This window comes from Stenella coeruleoalba (assembly GCF_951394435.1).
Source record: "Stenella coeruleoalba genome assembly, chromosome: 19".
NCBI lineage: Eukaryota > Metazoa > Chordata > Mammalia > Artiodactyla > Delphinidae > Stenella > Stenella coeruleoalba.
The window spans coordinates 2,600,848-2,619,056 of record NC_137165.1 but is presented as its reverse complement, the minus strand read 5'-3'; the positions used below and the strand labels follow the sequence as shown (position 1 = coordinate 2,619,056).

At 43.9% G+C, this 18,209-nt stretch overlaps 1 protein-coding gene across 7 annotated transcripts in view; it reads right to left on the bottom strand.

Moving 5' to 3' along the window:
• Positions 1-18,209, bottom strand: part of SPECC1 (sperm antigen with calponin homology and coiled-coil domains 1) — a 247,898-nt gene that overhangs the window by 196,054 nt on the left and 33,635 nt on the right. Inside the window, exon 1 of one of the 7 annotated variants that reach the window (XM_079903740.1) lies at positions 11,034-11,265. The exons of the other annotated variants lie outside the window; for them this stretch is intronic. The gene's annotated coding sequence lies outside the window, so the exon portion shown is untranslated. Of the gene's footprint in view, positions 1-11,033; positions 11,266-18,209 lie in introns of those variants that run through there. 7 annotated transcript variants of the gene reach the window in all.

Below are 18,209 nucleotides of genomic sequence, written 5' to 3'. Positions count from 1 at the left end.
AGTGTCGGGAGGCCGGCCAGGGTGGCCCCTGGCAGCCCGTCCATCTGTCTGCCTGTCTGTCTGTCCAAGGCACTGAAGAACCTCCCGGGAGAACTCTCATCCTGGGGGCCCAGGGAGGGAGGCAGGGACTCGGCCGGGAAGATGAAGGGCCCTTTCATCGTGTCTTTGGGGGCGTATGGAAGCCCTGGCTCTTGGCAGTGGCGGAGGAGCGGTAGCAGGCGGGCCAGGCTCCCAGCTGTGGCCCCAGGAGCTGGGTCTGCAGCACCTCGAGTGCAGGGACAGGACAGCGGGGCAGGGGAGGGACAAAGGGAGGGACCGCACAGCCGCTGACCCTGTTAGCGGTCTGTGTCGGCTCCTGGACCACGGGAGGAAACGAGGGGGAAAGAGAACTTTCCTGGACCTTCTACAGGCACAGAGCGTGCAGGGGCCTGACTCAGGCCCGCACGGTGGCACTGGCCACCCCAGGCGTGGCAGACACCCCCTCTGGGTAAGGGGCAGAGTCCGTCCCTCCAGCAGGGCTGTAGGACTCTGCCATTGCTCTGGATTTCCTTATTGTTACCGGCTTAAGTTAAATCACTGGACGTGCTGATTTCTTTTTTGTTTTCACATTCCTGAAATATTCTTTTCTAAGCCACAGGCTTCAGCTATTTTCCTGTAGTGCCAGCTGGCTCATGAAAGCAACTGCTGTCCTTTGCAGGGTTAACGTATTCAGCACCTGGAGCACGCCCTACCTTTCCCCAGCACACCACACTTTGAGGATTGCCTCAAATATGAGGGATCATGTACAGGCTGCTCCTGGGACGACCTTGTCATCATGGGTGCCTCTCAGGGGTCTTGGGAGCGAATATACAAGGAACAGCAGGACAGCAGCGGCTCTCTGGTCCACCCCAGGGTAGGAGCCTGAGACAATGACGCCACAGCACTGTGGCCGTCCCCTAAGGATGGGCCCTTTGTGATACGGAAGAAAGATAGTCCCCTGTCCCTCAGGGGACCCGGCATGAGCCACGTCACCAGGCTGCCCCCACCTTCTCTTTGTTCTGGGATGAGGCCCACCGTGCGCTCTGCCCACGCCTGCCAGGCGCCCTGCACTCAGATCCCAGCGCCACAAAGGATGGGCAGCTATCCTGCCACCAGCCTCCAGGCCTCCCCACTGCCACTCCACACCCAGGACAATGGCTCCCCACCCCCACTCCTACTTTCAACCTAACCCCTACCGTCCTGTCCTGCTCCCCCACCACAAGGAGTGTCCACAGCACCCCAACCAGACTGACACCCTGCTGACTCATCTCCCACCCCGGCTTCTCGGTCCCCAGGATCCTGGAGCAAAGGACCATCTCATTCCTCTGTGGTTTCACAGCTCTCCGCCCACTGTCTGGGCCATAATCAATGTTGTGTAAAGACAGGCTGAAAACCTCAATAAAATTAGAAAGCTGCTAGAAGAAGACAGGAGAAAATCTTGGTGACCTTCAGTCAGGCAACGATTTCTTAGAATCAACACCAAAAGCGTGATCCATAAATAAAATTTTTTTAAAAACTGATAAATTGGACTTCATCAAAATTGAAAACTTCTGCTCTTCAGAAGACATTGTCAAGAAAATGAAAAGCCAGCTGGAAGGGAAGCATCCGCAAAACACAAAACTGATGAAGGACCTGATTCCTGCATTTAGGAGGAAACTCAGCAAAACTCACAAAACTCAACAATGACAAAACACACAACTCCATAAAAAATGGTCAAAGATTTAAACACTTCACCAAAGAAGATAACTGGACGGCAAATAAACACATGAGAAGATGCTCAGGGGCATGAGTCATTAAGTAAATGCAAATTGAAACCACAGGGAGATATTACTACATGCCGAATTAGAATGGCTTGAAGCTTAAAAAAATAAAAACAAGTGCAGGCAAGGATACGGAGCAACTGGAACTCCCATTCATTGTTGATGGAAATGCAAACTGGTGCGGCTGCTTTGCAAATCAGTGTAGCCATTTCTTATTGTTAAAAAAAACCCCAAAATTTAACTGAGTAAATTTTAAAGATCTTATTGGCTTTACTCAATGATTCACAAAGAGAGCAGCATCCCATCTAGCACAGAGAGAGGAGCTCCGAGGAACTGTACAAAGTGAAAGTCTTTTACAGGCAGGAGGAGCGGGAACAGGAAGTTATACTCGGCCAAAAGCAGGCTGGTTACTGCAAGGTCACTTCCCTTTAAGGGATGCAGGGGTCCACCCGGCAGGTGACCTCACTGGTGCTGATCAGGGGATTCCCGATTCCCTGGTTAAAGATCCTATTTCTGGGAGAGGCTGAAACTGTAATTAAGTGAAATTTGGTGGCGTGGGGCTCAGCACCAGCGACTCCATTTGGGGCCTCTTGTTTTTAACGTTACAAAATTAAACATGCGCTTGTCATACAATCTAGTAATCCCACTCCTCAGTATTTATCCAAGAGAAATGAAAACTGTGTCTGAGTGGGAAGCCTGATTCACAGGCTTGGGTTCTGATGAAATAAAATGCCTATTTTAAGGCAAGACAAGAAAAATTTAAACAGAAACTTTTTTCTCTGCTTTTGGTCTCCTCCCCCGCCTCCAGTGTCCACTGTGCATCTTCATCAAACAGACTTCCCCCATGGCAGAGAGAACTGCTCAACCACAAAGATCAATTTTTCTCCTTCTGCGACAAGGACCTACTGGATAGCACAGAGAACTATACTCAATATTCTGTAATAACCTGTAAGGGGAAAGAATCTGAAAAAGAATAGATATACATGTATACATATAACTGAATCACTTTGCTATACACCTGAAACTAACACAACACTGTAAATCAACTACACCTCAGTAAAAAAATAAAATTAAAAAACAAAAAACAGGGCTTCCCTGGTGGCGCAGTGGTTGGGAGTCCGCCTGCCAATGCAGGGGACACAGGTTCGTGCCCCAGTCCGGGAAGATCCCACATGCCGCGGAGCGGCTAGGCCTGTGAGCCATGGCTGCTGAGCCTGCGCGTCCAGAGTCTGTGCTCTGCAACCGGAGAGGCCACAACAGTGAGAGGCCCGCGTACCGCAAAAAAAAAAAAAAAAAAACAAAACAAAAAACAAAAATGTTCTCCCTCTGGTACCAGCCATGTAACTCATGAGAAGACAATATTCCTTTCTCAATCCTGTAAGGGGTCACGATGACCACCAGTGGCCTGGTGCATGCAGACATCTTTGGTGGACTTTATATAGGAAGCCAATATATCATTTCCCTTAAAGACAGTGATTGGTGCAGAAGAGACTGGTCAGAAGACCTAGAGAGATGCTGGGCCATACCTAAAGGAAGTTCTTAGCTTAAATACTTATGACCTTACATGAGCATTACTAGCTATGTTACCTGTATCCTGCCTATTTTACAAAAGGATTGTTTCTTACGTCACCAAATGTGTGACTGAGTCTCAGGTAAAATTAATGATGATTAGGTGACTTGAAACGACTGACCAAATACATAGTTCTATAAGATCAGTGATTGTAACAGTGTAACTCTAGAATTGGGAGGAAGCCACAGAGGGAACCGTTTCCTGGACCATAACAGACTGTAGGACAGGGGGTCCAGAGGTTTTGGGCAACTATTAACAGGGCCTAGTCCAGTATCAGCACATCAAGGGGCACATCAACAAAATCCTCACCCGACCTGGGAATGAGCATTCCTAGGACCATGGGACAAATTGGTCACTAAATGCCTCCCAAACCTTTGTCAAAATTAAGACCAAAAGGGAGGGGCCTGTAACATAAAGAATGTAGCCCACCATCCAGTTCCACAAGAACCAAGTCATCAGCCACTGCAGCGCAGTCAGTGACCCACAGGACACCTTGAAAGGAATTCTGAGCAAAGACCAAGACGAGGCACTCTGTGTTCTGGGAAACCTGGCAGAACCAACCCTCAGACAGTTAGACATTTCCAGGAGAAATTTTTTATGAACCTGGATTCTTGCATCTTCCCATACTTAGAAAAGCACTTAAAAAAAAAAAAAGCATTAATTAAGGTGTCTGTTCCTGGTGACCAGCAGCAACCTTCTACTGAGATGAGTGCTTCACTGTATGTACCCCCTTTGCCAAAATCACAGCCTCCCCGCCTTACCTCTTGGGAACAGTTCTCAGAGTTACCTGACAGGCCGTCTCCCGGGTTATAATCCCTGGGTTGGCTCGTATAAAATGTCCATTTCTTTCTTAGATTGACGATCAATTAATTTTTGCATCGACAGTTCATAACGGCAAAAACTGGACACAACCTGTCTCCATGGTGGGTGGATAGACAGACTGGAGTGTCCACGCAGTGAAACACTCCTCATCAGTGAAAAAGAAGGAGTTAGTGGTACATGCAAGAAAGTGGATGAATTATGCTTAGGGGAAGAGGTCAGCCTCAAAAGGCTTCCTGCTACGGGACTCTATTCACATGACGCGATGGAAAAGGCAACACCCTGGGGACAGAGCACAGACCAGCAGTTACCAGGGCCTGGGAGTAGAAGAAGGAGTTGTGTATATGAAATATACCTGGCCTTTGCCTGTGGTTCCTGGTATGGGGCTGGTCACCAGGAAGACCAAGTGATTAGAGGGTTGGGATCTCAGCCCCTTCCCCCAGCCTCTGGGAAGGGAGAGGGGCTTGCAGATTAAGCTCCATAATCTCTTGGTGGACACGTACACATCCAGGAGGGTGACACACACCAGGTCCACAGGGACAGGAGCTCCTAAGGAAGTGCTCGGGACCCTTCTCGACCGCCCCCTCTATACCCCTTCATCCAGCTGTTCATCTGTAGCCTTTATAATACCCTTGATAATGAACTGGCAAACGTAAGGAAATGTTTCTCTGAGTAGCAAATTAGTCAAATCTGAGGAGGGGGTCCTGGCAACCTCTGATCTATAGCCGGTGGGTCCGAAGCACGGGGGTCAGCCCGGACCTGCGATCAGCGTGTGAAGCGGGGACAGTCTTGTGGGACTAAGCCTTTACACTCTGTCCAGGTGGACAGCACCAGAACTGAGTTAACTGCTTGGTGGCTGGAAAACACCTCAGAGGGGCTGACTGTAAAGAAGAGCCAGGAGACCTGGGAGCGACTGTGGCGGAGGTCACACTCTGCAGGCATTGGTCAAGCTCATGTGGGCTGACTGAATGCCATCTCTCCTTGGTCCAAGCCCACCTTCCCAAACTCGCTTCTGCTCCCCCCAGCCTGGGCTTCCCTAGCCCCCAGCAGCCTGGGATGCCCACATCCTTGCTTTTTTTCTTGTTCCCCGGCCTGAGCTGCCTTTCTCACCCTCACTGCCCTTTACTCAAATCTCACCCATCCTTCAAGCCCCAGATCAGATGTGACTTCTTCCCTGTAACCTCATCTGACTGCCACCTCCCCACACCCACAAAAAGCTGGAAATTAGGGCTTCCCTGGTGGCGCAGTGGTTGAGGATCCGCCTGCCGACGCAGGGGACACAGGTTCGTGCCCCGGTCCGGAAGATCCCACATGCCGCAGAGCGGCTGGGCCCGTGAGCCATGGCCGCTGAGCCTGCGCGTCCGGAGCCTTTGCTCCGCAATGGGAGAGGCCACAACAGTGAGACGCCCGCGTACGGCAAAAAAAAAAAAAAAACCGTTAAAGGGCTTCCCTGGTGGCGTAGTGGTTGAGAATCTGCCTGCCAATGCAGCCCTGGTCTGGGAAGATCCCACATGCCATGGAGCAACTAGGTCCGTGAGCCACAACTACTGAGCCTGCGCGTCTGGAGCCTGTGCTCCGCAACGAGAGGCCGCGATAGTGAGAGGCCCGCGCACCATGATGAGAGTGGCTCCCACTTGCCACAACTAGAGAAAGCCCTTGCACAGAAACGAAGACCCAACACAGCCATAAATAAATAAATAAATAAATTTTTTAAAAAAAGAAAAACGTTAAGGAAGAATAAAATGTTGCCTCTTAACACTGCCTCAAATGTTGCCTCTAAAATTCCTAAAATTGTGAACTTTCCCAATCCTGAGCCTCTACAGCTGGGATCCTGCTCCCTAAAATTTTCTGGCCCGCGGGCCCGGAAAAGTGTCTATTTATGTATTTATCTTACACAAATACAGACTCATGAAAAACTCAAACATGGACGTATATCTAGAAAAAGGTAAAAGAGGCCTTGCCCTAATTCTCCCTACCTCTCCAGAAGTAACACCGTGAACAGCCTGATATTTGGTATCCAGAACTTTTTAAAAATGAACTTTTATATTCATACAAATAAAAATCTAGAGCTCAGGTTTCTTAACATAACGACATTTTTAATGTAAATATGATTATGTTGGATGTGCGTACTTGAAAACATGTACAGTATTTTCTAAGACATTAAAGGCTATTACACGTTTTGGTAGGTTTTGTAAAATTGCCGTACAAAAAAAGGTTTGCTAATTCTTGTTCCTATTAGTTGTGACTGCCAGTGCCCATCTCCATATGTTCTCTTTGACGCTGCCTATCTGCTACAGGGAAAGTGACATTTCATTAGTATTTGAATTTGCATTTCCCTGATTCTTACCGAGGTATCTTTGTTGGCTGTCAATATTTCTTCATATATTTACGGAAATAAATATACATTTCTATTTATAAGTTGCCTTTGCCCACTTTTCCTGTGTGTCTTTGCCTTTTTCTAATAGATGTGTGGAAACTCCTCTCTTATAATGGTTAGCAGCTCTCTGTGGTATGGGCACTACACATAGTTCTCTCTGCCACATGCCTGTCTTTCAATGTACCAAGTTTTTAAATGTGTATAGAGTCAAGTGTGTCATCTTTTTCTGTCTCCCAAGATTACATGAAGGGTTGTCTTAAGTCATAAAGGGAAAGAATGACACATTTGACTCTATATAAGAAATACAAGGGAACCCTCCTACACTTGGTGGGAATGAAAACTGGTACAACCATTATGGAAAACATTATGGAGGTTCCTTAAAAAAAAACTAAATATAGAACGACCAGATGATCCAGCAATCCCACTCCTGGGCATATATCCAGAGAAAACCATAATTCAAAAAGATACATGCACCCCAGTGTTCACTGCAGCACTGTTTACAATAGCCAAGACACGGAAGCAACCTAAATTTCCACCAACAGAGGAATGGATAAAGAAGATGTGGTGCATATATACAATGGAATATTACTTAGCCATAACAAAGAACGAAATAATGTCATTTGAAGCAACATGGGTGGACCTAGATATTGTCATACTGAGTGAAGTAAGTCAGACAGAGAAAGACAAATATCATATGATATCGCTTATATGTGGAATCTACAAAAACAAAAAATGGTACAAATGAACTTATTTACAAAACAGAAAAGGAGTCACAGACATAGAAAATAAACATATGGTTACGGGGGGGGGGGAAGGGGGGATGAGGGATAAATTGGGAGATTGGGATTGACATATACATGCTACTATATATAAAACAGATAACTAATAAGGACCTACTGTAGAGCACAGAGAACTCTACTCAATACTCTGTAATGAGCTATATGGGAAAAGAATCTAAAAACGAGTGGAGAGATATATATCTGTACATACAGATAGATATAGATGTATCTATATAGATTTATCTATATCTATATATATATCTGATTCACTTTGCTGCACACCTGAAACTAACACAACATTGTAATAAACCAACTATACTCCAATAAAAATTACATTAAAAAGAAACACAAAGAATGCATATTTATGTATATAAAATAGATGTATACATATATATATATGTCTCTATGCATATCTGTGTACCTCAAATACTTTTTCAGTATTTCCTTGTTTAACTTTATTTCCCCACCCCAACAACCCATGGCGTGGACACTATAACCATCCCCATTTTACAGATGAGAAGACTAAGGCCAGGGAGGCTGAGACGGAGCCCTCGCTGCCAACAACTCTTCCTTTGACTCAGCGTCCCTCCACACAACCCATTCTCTCCACACATCTTAAAACAGCAAAATCAACACAGAGTGATAACAGCTCAGACACGGTCAGCTCCTATAAATAAAACAGACAATCCAGAAAAAGCACATATCATAGAACAGCTGAGGATATAAACTGACAAAATTATAAAATACTAGCGAACATAAAGATCACTCATAAATGACAATGGGAAAACGGCCTAGCATTATTTTGTTTAAGTCAAAGTGCACTTTTCACATCATGCACCAAAGTAAAAACTAGAAGGAAATAAATCCCTTAAAAAAAGACAGATTTCTAAAGTAAGAATAGTTAAAAATGGACAGATGTGACTATGCAAAAATGTTAAACGGCTGTATGGTTTTAAAAAATTCATTGTAAAAAGGTAAAACATAGTCTGGGGAAAATAACTGATGAAACTTTGTGAGTAAATCTTTTAAAAACCTTTATGGGGACTTCCCTGGTGGTCCAGTGGTAAAGAATCCGCCTTACAATGCAGGGGACGCGGGTTTGATCCCCGGTCAGGGAACTGAGATCCCACATGCCGCGGGGCAACTAATCCCATGTGACACAACTACTGAGCTCACGCGCCTCAACTGGAGAAGAGAAAAACCGCACACCGCAACTAGAGAGAAGCCCGTGCACCGCGACGAAGAGCCCACGTGCTGCAACTAAGACCCAACGCAGCCAAAACTAAATAATAAATAAATCTTAAAAAAAAAAACTTTATGAATTAGCCACCCCCACGAAAAACGCATTAAGATCCTAATAGATGAGTGAGCAAAGAGAAGGTACAATTTGTAAACAAATGTGAAAAAAAAGTTCATCGTAAGTATATTAAAAAAGATGCAAAATTACCAACAAGTGCTTCCTTTTTACCTGTTCTTTTTTTTTTCTTTCATGGTGCTGTCACTGGAATGGATAAAATTAAACTGACATCTCACACACAATGTTGGTAGAAAAGCAATCTAGCAACATATACAAAGCACTGTTAAAAATTCATGCGCTTTGGGCTTCCCTGGTGGCGCAGTGGTTAAGAATCCGCCTGCCAATGCAGGGGACATGGGTTCAAGCCCTGGTCTGGGAAGATCCCACATGCCGCAGAGCAACTAAGCCTGTGGGCCACAACTACTGAGCCTGTGCTCTAGAGTCCACGAGACACAACTACTGAGCCCGCACGCTACAACTACTGAAGCCCAGGCGCCTAGAGCCCGTGCTCCACAACCAGAGAAGCCACCGCGTGAAAAGACCGCACACCACAACGAAGACTAGCCCCCAATCGCCGCAACTAGAGAAAGCCCACACGCAGCAACGAAGACCCAACGCAGCCAAAAGTTAATTAATTAATTTTTAAAAATTCACGCGCTTTTGACCCAGTAATCCCACCTCTGAGAATCCATTTTACAGATAATCCAAAAACTTGGGGAAGATTATACGGACAAGACAGTCACTGAAGTGCCCTTTATCACAGCGAACAAACAAACAAAAATCAATCCCCTTTTCAAGAACAGGGAATAGTAAATTAATTTATAGAACAAACCCTTACTAGAACATTATACGCCATTAAAAATAATTGTGAACTAATAATATAAAGAAGTATGCTATAATATTTTATTGTACAGGTCCAGAGAAATATAGAAATTTGAAGTCGTTTTAGTGCATGGGATTGAGTCACTCTTTTCCTCTGATTTCTAAACTTACTCCGGGTTTCGAAAGACCTACGTTCCAATCCCAGACCACCCCCACCCACCAGTCAGTCTGCCCTTGGCCAAGTTACAAGACCTTTCTGTGCCTCAGTTTCCCCACCTCGAAAGTGAAGACCGCACATGTGGGCGCCTCAGGGGACGACAGTGAGACTCAGAGAAGATGATCCTCGGGGAGAGCTCAACTGCTGTGTCTGCCACGCAGTAAGCAGACAAAAGTGGTATGTTTATCATTTTTAAAAATATTAACATGCTTGAAAAATAAAATTGAAGCGCGGGAAAAAGATGCTTTTCCCAAATGAAGGTGTGGTCTTGTCTGTTTTGCACTCCCTCGACTTTCGCGGGTGTCTTCTGCTGAGACGACACTGCAACTTCCACGTAAACTCACTTGGCAAAGGAGAGATGAAGGGAAGTGAAACGGCCACTCTAGCCAGAGCCACATAAAAATGTATAGTCTGTGGGGCGCAGCTGCAGAGAATGGACCCAAGGTCCAAGGAGCACATGTGTGTCTCCACCTTTGCATCCTAATGGGAGGGGGCAAAGCACATTTCTCGAGTCAACTTAAAAAATGGACTTTCTACATAACTGAGCTAAAGGTTTGATTCTACCAAGAGATTAGACCCAATGGAAAAAAAAGGGGAAAATAAAACCCAAACTTAATTTCCAGCAGCGTGGTGGAGACCTTTCAAAGTAGCTGGAGCCCTTTGCCACGGCGGGTGGGGCAAAAGACCGTCTAAACAGAAACCATATAATGAGTAACTTCCTAGAAAAGCCTCTATCTTTGTCATATCTTTGAAACTCTGCCATCTAGGCCTTGCAAGCACAATGTTTGGCCCAGATACTGAGCACGGGCACGTTATCGGGCCCTCTGCAAGGAGGGGTGGGCGTGCTCCCCAGAGCTGGTCTTCCAGGGGAGAAGGCCCTAGAACCTCCTGGGGGTGAAGAACCAGGCAAGTGGGCGGCTCCCCCCGTGGGAGTTCAGACTTCCACCCTTGGCGAGAAGAACGCACAGAAGCAGTCCTCTTCACCGCGGTTGTGAAACACAGATCTCCACGCTGCTAGGAATTAGTACCCACCGGGAGGATTTCTCTTCCAAAGACCTTTAGACGTTTAACCTAAAGTTAGCATTAATTATCCTTACTTGGCAAGACGAGAAAAGTGACAGGCAGTGAGAAAAGACAGTGTTTTCAAGCCGTCAGAAAATGTCTGAAATCCATTTTTAGGCCCCCAAACATGCACGTAGCATGAACTTGCCCAGTCCACAAACCACAGGACGATATATTAATAACGCTGTAGTCACAGCAGGAGTCACCGGGACTTGAGACGTTACAGCCACAAAAGAAGAACCTCTTCCCACAGATACAGCTGTTCTAAGAGTTTCCACCTCCATCTTAAAGAATAACCAACTGGGTACTTACTGCAAAACCTTTGGCTTCTCCTGCTTCTCAGAGCGGCTGGCCTCAATCAGCAAGCCAGCCGCACTATTTTGGGGTTTGGTGCCGGCCGGGAGGAAAACCACACTCGAGGGGCCAGGCACTGAGCACTGGAACGACGCTTCGCTCAGGAAACAGGCGGGCTCTGCTCTCCAGGGCTTCCGACGGCCTCTCCCTCTGCCTCTCCCTCCCCTCCACCCCCCACCCACTCCCCCCAAAAACCTGCAAAATCACTTCTATCCTACTGGTTCCTGAATACTTCCTTTGAACCTCTCTGAACCAGAAGGATTTAAAGATGTAGGCTGACTAGTTTCTCGCTGATTGCTCCCTGAGATATCAAACAGAAAAAAAAAAAAAAGTCAGTCTGCTCTTCAGAGGTGAGTCTGCCCTGAAGCCTCAGGGTCCCTTCCTTTCGAGCCTGTGACTCGTAGAATGTTCTAGGTAGGATGGGAAATTCAGATTACAGCCAGGAACATTTCAAAGCAGGGGGTTCTGATCAGCAGACTCTAGGGACCTCGGAGGTAAGGCGTCTGGATCTCCAAGGCTCCGTGATCGGTTGAGATTTCACTTTTCACTCAAGATAAATACTTTCATACTTAATTTTGAATTCAGAGAGCTCCAAGATCATAAGAGCACCCTCACGACAGGTGGCCTACAAGCCCCATGACGGTAAGATCTCCTGTCACAGGGGGCGAACACGCTGCGTGGAAAATACACATGGAAGAAATTTTGTGAAGGTAAACAAGCTACTGTGCTGTATCCACACTCACCAAGAACCGAAGGGATCAGGGCCAGGCAGAGCTTAGTCACAGCCATAAACTGGATTTTAATTGCTATTTTACTGAAAAATAGGTGTGAAAAGCAGCCGAGTAGCCCTTACATGGCGGCGTGGGTCGGCAGAGCCTCGGTGATGCTGAGTTCCCTGTGTTCACCGCGGTTCCATCCCCATCCCAGACCACAGAAAGGTGCTCTGCTCACGCAGCTTAGAACCGCTCCCCACTACCTCCACCGCCAGGGGTGTTGCTATAACTGTGGCCCCATGCCCCCCTGGCAAACGCTGCTGCCTCGGGGGGCCCCCCCTCTTTCCCTTAAAGAAAGCGAGAGGCACAATGCACGGGACACGCCCTCGCGGAGGAAGGTCCATCCTCCGGGGTGCCGGGGACGCACGGGGACCTAACTCACCCCGGGGTTCCTCCAGCGCATGGCCCCGTGGCACAGTCACAGGAGGTGGCCATGGTCCGGACTCTGCAAGTGACAGAACTCCGTTTAAGCAAAATAGCAAACTTACTGGCTAACTGGCTAGTCTGGGGATGACTTCAAGCTGGCTTTAAGCCAGTTATACCTGGAGGTTCAAACGCCACTGGGAAGCTGCTTCTCATCACCTCTCAGCTCTGCTTCCCTGAGTTCGCGTCACTCCAACACAGGAGCTCTTGGGATGGGAAAGCCTTTCCCAGCAGCATTCCAGGACTAGGGGGCTTTAAGCATTCAAGATCTCAGGAGAAGAGACCTCAGAAAAGAACCCCAGAGTGATACACTGTCCAACCCAGTGGAGGGGAGAGGGACCTGGGTGATTGGTGACCCCACTAGTTGTAAGAGCAGTTCCCAAAAGCAAAAGGACAGACAAAAAAGTACAAGCTAGTCACCCACTAGCGCCTTGGAGTTAAGCCTTTCATGTGATCATGTCTTACTTCCCCAATCGGACTGTAAATCTATTAATAGGAAGATATACACAAAATGTTAACAGTGGTTATCTCTGGAATTGCAGGTCATTTATTTTTTTTAATTCACCTTGTATCTTCTAAATTTTCTAAAACAAGTAGGTATTAAAATTGTGTAATAAAATAATTAATTAAATACGTTACTGCATGCTAAACAAATCCTACTTACAAAGTAAAAAATATGTATATAAAATATCTATGAATAAACCTGGTAAGAAAATTGCTGTTGCCCCCCCAAAATCTACAATATTTTACAGAATGACAAAAAGAGGGCTGGAGGGAAAAATATACCATGATTTTCCAATTAGATATTCATCATTCACAAAATAATTTTATAAATGTATTGTAATTCCAATAAAAATTCTAATAGGATTAGAAGTGTGAAGAAAATTCTTTATAAAGTTATCCTAAAATTCATCTGGTAAAATAATTCATTCTTCTCTATAAAAGAAAATTCTAAAAAAAAAAGAAAGTGTATTTATACTCCCAGATATTAAAGCAGACCAGAAAAGTAAAATAATTATAATAGTACGGCTCAGGAATAGAAGGATCATCAGTGAACCATAACAAAGCGCAAGCATGAGAATTTGGATTACAATAAATAAATAAAGATGGCGTCACTAATCTGAGGACAAGATGGCGTCACTAATCTGAGGACAAGGAATGGATTGTTTTTTAAAATGGCATTGGGAAAACTGGCTGGTCATAGGCAGAAAAAGAGAGTGACAGGGAAAGAAGGAAAGAGATTCCTACCTCACACCAAATGAATTTTGAAGGAATAAAGATTTAAGTGGGTAGAAAAAGAAGCATTAGGGCTTCCCTGGTGGCGCAGTGGTTGAGAGTCCGCCTGCCGATGCAGGGGACACGGGTTCGTGCCCCGGTCCGGGAGGATCCCACATGCCTCGGAGCGGCTGGGCCCGTGAGCCATGGCCGCTGAGCCTGCGCGTCCGGAGCCTGTGCTCCGCAACGGGAGAGGCCGCAACAGTGAGAGGCTCGCGTACCGCAAAAAAATAAATAAATAAAAATGAAGCATTACAAGAACTAGAAGAAAATAGAGGATATTCTATATCTAAACAAGATGAAAAAGGCCCCTCGGAGCCCACCTGCAAAAGCAGAATACATAAAGAAAAACAGATTTGACTACTTTAAAAAACAAAAACTCTGCGAAACAAAAACTATGAACAAAATGTAAGTGCCAATGACAAGATGAGCTGAGCATCTATGCATAACCTTTGGTTCAGTTATTCCATTTGTAGAAATGAATCCTATGAAAATAATTATGAAGGAATTTACAGCTGTGTGTACAAGGGTTATAAGCTTATCCTTGATTATAACAACGATGACAACAAAGGAAATGATTAAAATCGAATTGGTTAGATGATGGTATATTCACATGATTAAACATTATGCAGCTGTTAAAAGTGACATATATCAACCAATATTCCCTATGATACTAACGCAAAAATCCTCAACAAAATACTAGCAAACCAAATTTAACAATATATATAAAAGATTATACACCATGACCAAGTGGGATTTACCCAGGAATTCAAGGTTTTCCAACATATGACAATCAATCAAATACACCATATTAATAGAATAAAGGGCACGACCACATAATCATCTCAATAGATGCAGAAAAGCATTTGACAAAATCCAATGCACGTTCACGATTTAAAAAAAAAAAAAAAACACTCAACAGGCTAGGAATAAAAGAGAAACTCCTTGGCCTGATAAAGAGCAACTACAAAACACCCAACAACTAACATCGTACTTAATGGTGAAAATCTGAAACTTTTCCTGTAAGAGCAGTAACAAGGTAAGGATGTCTGCTCTCACCGCTTCTCGTCAACAATATAATGGAGTCTTTAGCCAGGGAAATTAGGAGGAAGGAAGGAAGGAAGGGCGGGAGGGAGAGAAGGAGGAAGAAAGACAAGGTATCCAGACTGGTAAGAAAGTAAAGCTATATTTATTAGCAGATGACATGATCTCATATGTAGAAAATCCTAAGGAATCTACAACAACAAAACAGAGCTAATAAACTTGTTCAGCAAGGTTGTAGGCTACAAGATCAATGTACAAAAATCAATTTTATTTTTATACACTTGTAATAAACAATCCAAATATATTTTTTAAACTCCATTTACAATAGCCTCAAAAATATTTAGAAATATATTTAACAAAATACATGCAAGACTTGCAGTACACTAAAAACTATAAAACATTTAAAAAATTGAAGAAGTCTTAAGTAAATGGACAGACATCCCAGGTTCAAGTACTGAAAAACTTGAGACGGCAACGCTCCTCAAATTGATCTACAGAATCAACACAACCCAATATCAAAATTCTAGCTGCTCTTTTCATAGAAGTTGACAAGTTAATTCTACAACTCATATGGAAATGCAAGGGACCCAGAATAGTCAAAACAATTTTGAAAAAGAGGAACAAAGCAGGACTCACACTTCCCAATTTCAAAACTTACTACAAAGCTACAGCAGCCTAGACCATGTGGTACTGGCATAAGGATAGACATATGTAGATAAATAGAAAAGAACTCAGAGTCCAAAAACGAACCCATACATTTATAGGCAGTTGATTTTGGACAAGGGTGCCAAAACGATTCAATGGGGAAAGAACAGTCTTTTTCAACAAGTGGTGTTGGGACAACTGGACATCCACATGCAAAAGAATGAAGTTAGACTCCTACCACATACCACATGCAAGAATTACCTCAGAATGTAAGAGCTAAAAACAGAAAACTCTTAGAAGAAAATATAAGTATAAAACTTCATGACCTTGGATTAGGCAATGTTTTCTTAGATATTACACCCAAGACACAAGCAACCAAAGAAACACTAGATAAGCTAGACTTCATAAAAATTAAAAACTTTTGTGCTTCAAAGGACACTATCAAGAAAGTAAAAAGATAGCCCACATAATGGGAGAAAATATTTGCAAATCATGTATCTGATAAGGGTCTATTATCCAGAGTATAAAGGACAAGTAACCCAACCAAAAAATGGGCAAAGGAGCCAAACACACATTTCTCCAAGGAGAATATAAAATATACAAATGGCCAAAAAGCACATGAAAGGATATTCACCATCATTAGGCATTAGTGGTATGCAAATCAAAGCTACAATTAGATACCACCTCACATCTACTAGGATGACTATAGGCAAAAAGACAGACAGTAATAAGTGTTGGCAAGGATATGAAGAAATTGAACCTACATACATTGTGTGACCCAGTAATTCCACTCCTTGGTATATACCCCAAAGAACCAAAAACAGGAGTTTAAACAAAAATTTGTACACAAATGTTCACAACCACACTATTCACAATAGCCAAAAAGTAGAAAAAAAATGTTCATGAAGTGATGAATGGATACACATAATGTGTAGGTCCATATGATGGAATAGTGTTCATCAGTAAAAAGGAAAGAAGTAAAAAAAAAAAAAAAGAGTGAAGTAGTGGCACATGCTACAACATAGATGAACCTTGAAAACATTATGCTGAGTGAAAGAAGCCATGTCAGAAAGGCCACATATTGTATGATTACATTCATATGCAATTTCCAGAATAGGCAAATCCATAAATACAGAAAGTAGATTAGTGGTTGCCCAGGGATGAAGGGATAGGTTAGAATGGGGAGTGACTGCTAATGGCTCCAGGATTCCTTTTTGGGGTGATGTAAATATTCTGGAATTTGACGGAGGTGAGTGTTGCACAACTTTGTCAATACACAAGAAAAACTACTGTATTGTATACTTTAAAATTGTGAATTTATGGTATGTAATTTATAGCAACTTCACAAAGGATACTGTAAAACATATTTGATCATGTAGAACAATGGTGACAATAAATTAGTGGAAAATATGATTGTAAAAGGTGTATACAGAAAGACTTAGAGAAAAGAGACTTAGAGAAAAGTCTATATATTAGAAAAAGACTTAGAAAAAAGTCTATATATTAAAAATGTTATTATTGACTCCCTTGTTGAAGGATGAGTTGACCATATAGGTGTAGATTTATTTCTAGAATCTTTATTCTGTTCCATTGGTCTATATGTGTGTTTTTTATGCCATACTGTTTTGATTACTATAGCTTTGTAGTGTATTTTTTAATTAGAAAGTGTGGTGCCTCCAGCTTTGTTCCTCTTTCTCAAAATGATTTGTGGGGTTTTTTTGCAGTTCCATATGAATTTTAGAATTATTTTCAGTATTTCTGTTAAAAAATGCCATTGAGGGCTTCCCTGGTGGCGCAGTGGCTGAGAGTCCGCCTGCCGATGCAGGGGACAGGGGTTCGTGCCCCGATCCGGGAAGATCCCACATGCCGCGGAGCGGCTGGGACCGTGAGCCATGGCCGCTGAGCCTGCGCGTCTGGAGCCTGTGCTCCGCAACGGGAGAGGCCACAACAGTGAGAGGTCCGCGTATCACAGAAATAAATAAATAAATAAATAAATTAAATAAATAAATAAATGCCATTGGGCTTTTTTTTTTTTTTTTTTTTTTGCGGTACGCGGGCCTCTCACTGTTGTGGCCTCTCCCGCCACGGAGCACAGGCTCCGGATGCACAGGCTCAGCAGCCGTGGCTCACGGGCCTACCGCTCCACGGCATGTGGGATCTTCCCGGACCAGGGCACGAACCCGTGTCCCCTGCATCGGCAGGCGGACTCTCAACCACTGCGCCACCAGGGAAACCTGCCATTGGGCTTTTGACAGGGATTGCACTGAATCTCTAATGGGGAAAAGACAGTTTCTTCAACAAACGGTGCAGGGTAAATTAGATATCCACATGCAAAAGAATGAAACTGTACCCTTATACGATAAACAAAACCAACTCAAAATTGATTAAAGACTTAAACATAAAATCTGAAACCATAAGACTCTTAGAAAAAAAAAAAGGTGAAAAACTTCATGACATTGGTCTTGGTAATGATATCATGGATATGACACCAAAAACACAAGCAGCAAAAACAAAAATAAACCATCAGGACTACATCAAACCCCAAAAGCTTCTGCACAGCAAAGGAAACAACCAACGAAGTGGAAAGGCAACATACAGAATGGGAGTAAATATTTGCAAACTATATATCTGATAAGGGGTTAATCTCCAAAATATATAAGGAACTCCTACAACTCAATAGTATAAAACTAATATCCAATTAAAAGATAGGCCAATGACTTAAGTAGATGTTTCTCCAAAGAAGACATACAAATGGCCTACAGGTATATGAAAAATGGTTAACATCAGTAATCATCAGGGAAATGCAAATAAAAACCACAATGAGATATCATCTCACACCAGTCAGGATGGTTATTATAAAAAAAAAAAGAAGACAAGTGTTGGTGAGGATGTGGAGATGCTGGAACCCTGTGCATTGCTGGTGAGCACGCAAAACAGTGCAGCCACTATGGAAAACAGTATGGAGGTTCCTCAA